This window comes from Chiloscyllium plagiosum, unplaced genomic scaffold (assembly GCF_037043375.1).
Source record: "Chiloscyllium plagiosum isolate Xiang-an unplaced genomic scaffold, Cpla_swu_hap1 HiC_scaffold_10, whole genome shotgun sequence".
Classification (NCBI taxonomy): domain Eukaryota; kingdom Metazoa; phylum Chordata; class Chondrichthyes; order Orectolobiformes; family Hemiscylliidae; genus Chiloscyllium; species Chiloscyllium plagiosum.
Window position 1 is genome coordinate 73,578,766 of NW_028270148.1, and position 7,872 is coordinate 73,586,637.

Sequence of the window (7,872 nt, forward strand, 5' to 3'; positions counted from 1 at the left end):
ATTATAACTGAGCAGGTGCTGTTGTTGACATCTTCCATCACTTTAGTGATTGAATATAGACTGATGGGTTAGTAATTGGCTGGTTTGGATTTGTCCTGCTTTTTGTGTTTAGTACATGCATAGGCAATTTTTTATATTGTTGGCTAGGTGCCAGTGTTGTTACTGTATGGAACATCTTGGCAAGTTGTAAAACACAAGTCTCCTGTACTTTGCAGGAATTGTTGCCAGGGCTACAACCTTTGCAGTATTCAGTGCCTCCAACGGTTTCTTCATATCATGTGGAGTGAATGAAATTGACTGACTGAAGACTGGATCTATAATGCCGGAGACTACTTGGCACTTGTCGTTGAAGATTGCTGTAAATGTTTCAGTTTTACCTTTTGCAGTGATGTGTTAGGCTCTTACTTCTTTGAAGATAGGGTTATTTGTGAAGCCTTCTCCTCCAGTGAGTTGTTTAATGTCCACCATCATTCATGACTGGATGTGGAAGGTCTGCACAGTTTCACCCTCATCCATTGGTTGTGGAATCACTTAGCTCTGCCTATCGCTTGTGTGTTTTTGCTGTTTAGCATGCAAGTAATTCTCTACAGTAGTTTCACCTTATTTTTAGGTATGTCAGGTCCCATTGCTGACATGCCTTCCTACACTCTGTATTGACCAGAGTTGATCCCTGGCTTGATGGTAATGGTTGAGTAAGGAATATGCTGGCCCATGAGATCACTATGTGCTGGAGTACAAGTCTATTGCTACTGAGGGCCCACTGTGTCTCATGGATGCCCAGACTTGAGCTGCTAGATCTGTTCAAAGTCTGTCCCATACAGCACCGTGATAATGCCACACAACACAATGGAAATTATTCTCAATGTGAAGGTGGGGCTTCATCTTCACAAAGACTGTCTGGTAGTCACTCTTACTTATGCTGTCATGGACAGATACATCTGTCAGACCTAGTCTAGCAGTTATGTCCACTGGAACACGACCAGCTCAATCAGCAGTGCTGCTGCCGAGCCACTCTTAGTGGAGAAAATGGAAATTCCCCACCCAGAGTGCATTGTGTGCCCTTGCCAATGCTTCTTCCAAGTGTTGTTCTACATTGAGGATTACTGATTCATCTGCCAAGGCAGGATGGTATGTAGTAATCAGCAGGAGGTTTCTTTGTCCATGTTTAACCTGAAGCCATGAAACTTCACATGGTCTGGAGTCAATGTTGAGGACTCCCTCCTGATGGAAAACCACTCTGCCAGATCTGCCCTGACTTTGGTGGGCGTCTGATGGTGGGCGTCTGAGACTCTCTGTAAGATACAATTCCATGAATATGATTGTATCAGGATGTTGCTTGACTAGTTTGTGTGACACCACTACCAGTTTTATCATTACACCCTGGATGTTAATAAAGAGGACTTTGCAGTGTGAACAGGACTGCTTCTGCTGTTGTCTTTTCTGATGCCTAGGTTGATGCCAAGTGGTCTGTCCAGTCTTATTTCTTCATTGAGAATTGTCACAATTTGCTGAATGGCTTACTAGGCCATTTCAGAGGGCAATTGAGAGTCAACCACATTGCTCTGGGTCTGGAGTCACATGTAGGAGTCCACGTGAGGATAGCAGATTTCCTTCCAATTAGTTTTTCCTGGACATCTAACAATAGTTTATAGTCATCAGTAGATTCTTAATTTCAGATATTTTTATTGAATTCCAAATCCACCATCTCCCATGGTGGGAATTGAATGCAGATTCCTAGAACATTAACTGAGTTTTTGGATCAAAGATTTCAAATTATTTTCTTTTCTCTTGTAGAAATGAGTATCCTAACAGATGAAAAAAGGGAAGTCACTGTGACAGCTCTTACACCTTGTAAATTCTATACCATTTCAAAGGAAGATTTTAATGCAACATTGGAACAATTTCCAAAGATGAAGGAGCATTTTGAAAAGGTTCTCTTGGCAAGGCAGGAATCAATATCCCAGCGATTGATTTTAGAGGAAACATCATCTGTTGAATGATATTTAAATGTATTTTATTTTCATGTTCATTGACAATGGTGAGTCAAATGATTTTTGTTTTTTTGTTTCTGTTTAATTTGTTATGATGTTAACAGTCCAGGAACTGGGAAATTATTCTTCAAATTGTGGGACATGTTTGTTGACAGAATATGCTTTCTGTTTTTCCAGTGTATTTCCAGTCTTTCTTCCTTCTAAACAATCCGAAACACACTCCAACTGTAAGATCTGAGGCCTTAATACCTAGAAACAGAAGTAGGCCAATCAACACATTGAGTCTGCTTCACTGTTCAATTAGACCATATCTCATCTGAATCCTCAAATCCATTATCTCGCTTTTTCCCTATAACCTTTGATTTCCTTACTAATTAAAAATCTGTCTATCTCAGCCTTGTATATATCTAACAGCCCAATCTCAACAGATCTTTCCAGTAAAGAATTCCACAGATTCACTACCTTCTAAGAGAGAAAATTCCTCCTCTTCTCTGTCTTTTATGCAACCCCTTATTCTAAGATAATATGGGTCTGGTCCTAGACTCTCCCACAAGGAGAAATAATCTCTCCACATCTATCTTGTCAAGGTGCTCCTAATATACTATCTCCAAAACTAAGGGCTTAAACCTGATTATGTGTGTATCTTATCAAGTGCTTTCTGTAAATCCAAATATATTACATTCATTGTTTCCTCTTTATCTATCCTGCTTCTTAACTCCTCAAAGAATTCTACTAAATTTATCAGACATGATTTCCCCTTAATGAAACAACTCACTCAGCCATTTTCTCACCTTGCTGATGTTATTGACTGTGCTCCTTACAGTGGTCAAAAGGAAAGCAGGCTTCTTGCTACAGTGGTCAAAAGGAAAGCAGGCATCTTGCTCCCCAGCTTTGGTGAACAAAATAACTGTGTTCCATAAAAGAAATTTTCCAGTACTTTCTCCCAAATTCTGCAACTCTCACTCCCTTCACCCCACCAACCCACCTCATAGTGAGGCAGTGCTTGTCTTTTGCTGAGTTCAGTAAGGCCGTGTGCCCATATACACCAACCAGCTGTGTTTCATACGAGCAGCAATGTTTCTGTTTGTTCATTATTGTGCTTGAAAATCATAACTGGTTCCATTCCCTTTCAGCTCTTACCTGTTGTCGCTCTAAGAGACTGAATAGGATGGTGCACTGTCAACAGGTGATGTCACAATAATTTTTGCAAAATAAGTAACTATAATCCTTCGTATTCAATTTCTTGAAGAAGCAGCAGCAAATTATATAATATATATGTAAGAGCAGATCCAATTTAAGTTAAAAAGGAAAATGAGTCAGGACTGTTACTGGTAGGAGTAGGACTGGCATATAGAAGAAGAAAACCAGAGAGGCATTGAGTGGATCAGAAGGGCATCAGCATGAAAGAGGCAAACAGAACCAGCTTCAGCATTAACTATAAAATGAGAAGGCAAGTTTGCCAGCATGACTTGAGGGAAAAAGAAGAGTTTGGGAGGTTGTGATAGTGCCAGCATGAAACAGATTTCCAGCATGTTCTGGGTGGAAAGGTGAGTAGTTTGCTGGCACAGACTAAGGTAATGGCAGAAAAGAAGGATGGAGCTTGAACTGTGAGGAAGATTGAAGAGTGCCGACGTAAATCTTAGGGTGATAGGAAAGAAGATGCCTGCTTTAATAGTGAGAGGAAAGAAATTCATCTGTGCTACCCTGATCAACAGAAAAGCAATTCTAAAACAAAAATAACATGAGAACATACAAAAACATTCTCAACATTGCTTTCCATTTAATCATAATCCAACCTTTCAGAAGTAGTCAGTTGGAGGCAAACTACCAGTACTGGGGTGAAGGAACTTGGGAATAGATTAAGGGTCAAACTATTGGTCTTTGACACTGTTAATTGTATGCATAATAGATGAGGTAAAATGTATTTTAAGTCAATTTCATTGTTTTTGGTTTAAAGTTCCGTTATGCACATTTGTGGGGAGATGTTGCGGTAATGTTGCTACACTAGTAAGCCAAAGAGTCAGGCTAATGCTTTAAGGACCTGAATTCATTGTCCCATGGCAGTTGGTAGAAATGCCTCAGCATTGAAAGTAGCCTTGTTAACTATTCATTATTAAAACAAAAATAAATGCAAATATGAAACCTTGTTTGTTTAAACTTAGGTAAATCCCAATGTATTTATTTACAGTTTCTGGATACAATACCACAAGATGCCCCTTAGATTATGATCGCCTTAGAAACTGATAACCTCAAAACAAAATAAAAATGATAATTTTCCCAGCCTACGAATTAGTAAAGAAGAAGAATTCATAGACTCTTACTGTTGCATACAATCTAAGGTAAAAATAGATAAATCACAAAACACAGGCAACTAATGAACCAAACTAAAGAAAAGGTAGTTTTGCATTAATTAAATAACACTCCTAAGGTATCCCTTATAACCCCTTTTATTGACTTCTGTACTCCTGGTAAGTCTAGACCACATGTTCAAATCCAAAATTACTCTGGGCTCTACAACAGGCTTACAATCCCTCTTATGGCAGGTTGAAACTTTCAGTGTCTTTCAAAAATCAATTCATCTTCCAGATCCAATCTCTACCAGCAAGATCTAGCATGATGCTTACCCAAGTATCCTGTCTGGTTAGTAACACAACTTTCCTTTTCTGCTCTTCACAGCAATAGTTCCTTTGTCTTTATTTGTCTCAGAAAACAGCCATCCCTTTTTTGAGTTAATGTGTAAATTTGTAAAATCATTCACTTGATTTTAGTAATATTCTGTTTAAATTTCTTCCTTTTGATTGTCTTCAGATGGAGATGTTTAATATGACCTCATCATTTCCTTTTCCAAAACTTCTGTTTCAACTTAATTTAAAGAAGATATTTTAAAACATTTGTAAGAAGTAGGTTTGCTGGCACACAGAGGCTGCGGGGGGCCACGCGATTCCTCAGACATGTCACTGACAGAACAGGTCGAGAGGAGGATGTACATCATATTCCACACAATTAAAGGGTGACATCTCACCATTCTATTTCTATCTCCTAATGCAGCTTGTGGTATTCTGCCTGGTCTCATATTGTCCTTCCATTCCTCTCCAAAGATTCTCCTAGAAAATGTCCCTGGCCAAGCAATCTGCTTCTTCAGGTCATTTTTGTAAAGTGTCTACAAAAGGCAAAGCAGCCCAATGCTTTCTCTTTTTAGGTGAAGAGAATTTGCTTGAGTATTGGTGAACTCTTACAAACTGCACCAAAACAAATCCCCTAATGTGTTCCAAAGGTTATCTTCACAGTCTCAAATACAAAGGCACATGAAATGGTAATTTTTTTTCAGAAATACTTGAAATTCATATCACTACTTTGTTTATTCCCAAACAGCTAGTCACTCTTACGAGAGATATTAATATCAGTCCTAGCCACCAAGCTGGCCTGCAGTCGGTTTAGGTAGCAATCACCCCTTTAGTAGCTTCCAGGCAGCTATTCCTAACATGTAAATATGTCCTCTTTTGTGAAACATCGGCTAAACTAACGTTCCAGCTCAGGAGCTCACCTTCACCAGATAGATCAAGTAGATTTTTAGTGCCTGAATGTGATGCCAAAAATTATCCACAAAGTGACTGAGGAGTGGAACAGTGTAGGAGAAAGTGAGGACTGCAGATGCTGGAGATCAGAGTTTAAAAATGTGTTGCTGGAAAAGCGCAGCTGGTCAGGCAGCATCAAAGGAACAGGAGAATCAACGTTTCGGGCATAAGCCCTTCTTCAGGAACAGTGTATCACAGTAAACAGTCTCTTCGGAATGCTGTGCTAAAAGCGAAGTTGTATTTCATAATTGTATCATTCTGAAGGGGACAGGAATGGTGGCGGATGATCATTTAGATGTTGAGATTGATGTTGAAACCCTGATTGAGCTTCTTGAAGAGAGGAAGATAGGAATGCAACATGAAAAAGTGCATTCCATTACGTTAGCTAAATTTTCCAGTTCATGGAAGGCTTTACATTTGTTAGTAAGGAGATGAGTGTGATTAGGACTTTGAAACAAACCTTCACTTTTGAAAACCAATGCAATTTTAAGCACAATTTGTGCCCAAGTTGCCAATGGTATCCTTGCAAAATTTCCTTCATTCCTCAGTTGATGTCTACATAACACCAATTCATTTCCTTGATCTGTTAGATAATTAAACTAACAGTCCTTGTGTTTTTCTTTGTCTATAAGCTGAAATGAATTTATATTTGGATACCCGAGTATGTTGCATTGGCAGCACCACATGACTCTTTTTATGCCAACTGATATCAATAACTTTAATACTGAAACATTACTATAGTGCTTTACCCCACTCCCCTAACCATTCAATTTCTCAGTATGTGAACTGGGCATCACATCAAAGAATGAAAGACTTTACAAAGATAGGTCTTTCTTTTTTGAAGTACTGAAGATACTTATAAAGAATTGGTATAAATGCACCCTAATACTTTAATACGAAGCTTTGATAGAAATGAAGAGTTGTTATAAAAAATTATTCCAACAAAAAACATCATATTAACAAAGTAGATTATTAATTACACCCTATTCTTACCAAACAAAGCAGATCTCCAGATAGAAATCGGGAAAGCGTTGCCTTGGAATTCCCTTTCCATGACGAATTCCACCTTCATAAGTGAGCTTATTTAAGCAGCTAATAGTTCTTCTTTGAAACCAGATACTGTAAAATCTTATCCAGACCCAAGCTTACTGTGACATTGCTCTGGAAAGGGGGCAGATTTTCCACTGCATCAATTTACAAACTGCAAAAATGTTTATCCCTAACCAACATTACTTTTAAATAATTAGCTTTTTAAAAAAAGTATTTTCACACAAGTCTAAATATTCTTCCCCTCACTATGTTTTAGCAACACAATCAATGTTTTCATGAAGGTTTCCTGTTTGGCAGAATGTTTTTATAGACATCTTTCTGATTTCACTAGAGATGAACTTTCCCAATCCAGTTAAGGTATTACTGCATGTAATGACCAGGGGAATTCTCATCCCACTGTATTACTAAACTCAGTGTCCTGCATTTTATATGTTACTGATTCTGAATGTCACTTGTATAATGTATATATTTCTATTTTCATCTTTTGCAGAATCATAATAATTCCAAAATCCTTGCACTTCAATGAGCTGAATGGAACATCTCCACCTATTCTAGCTCATATACAAAATTTGTTCAAGATGAATTTTTAAATACTACTTTTAGACATTTTCAAATGTATTCATCAGTCAAAAATGTTTAGTGTCAGTTTGGCAACTTTGTTTCATTATTTAGAAATACGATGTAAACCTAAACTTATATCTCCTCTGCATTTATTTTATTAATAAAGATTGCATTTTTAGAAACACACACACTGAAGTCAAGTTTTAGCTTGATAGTGCTATGGTTAAAACAATATGACTGCACTTATTAAAACCATTGAATCCATTAAGTAATGATATTTAAGACACCACCCTTGGACAACTGTGTGGAATTTGCACATTCTCCCTGTGTTTCAGTGGGTTTTCTCTGGGTGCTTTGGTTTCCTCCCACAGTCCAAAGATGTGCAGGTAAGGTGGATTTGCCATGCTAAATTGCCCATAGTGTCCAGGGATGTAAAAATGTGGGGTTCCAGGGATATGATTGAGGGGTGGGGGTACGGGTCAGGGTGGGATGCTCTTCAGACCTTTAGTGTGGAATTGACAGGCTACATGGCCTGCTTCCACACTGTAGGGATTTTATGATTCTGCAATTCTAAGTGTACTGCAGTACCAGTATATATTCTGGTGACTGGTGAAGTATCAGGAGATGACATTAACTTCAAGTATGACACCGGTACGTGTGCTTGTTTTATTATTCATTAATGAGATGTGAACATC

At 38.2% G+C, this 7,872-nt stretch overlaps 1 long non-coding RNA gene across 1 annotated transcript; it reads left to right on the plus strand.

Moving 5' to 3' along the window:
- The first annotated feature begins 231 nt into the window (after positions 1-231).
- On the plus strand, positions 232-7,308 carry LOC148148984 (uncharacterized). The gene is made up of 4 exons (XR_015758305.1): positions 232-358; positions 1,795-2,038; positions 3,125-3,177; positions 7,107-7,308. It is a non-coding gene; the product is annotated as an uncharacterized LOC148148984 (long non-coding RNA).
- Positions 7,309-7,872: the final 564 nt, after the last annotated feature.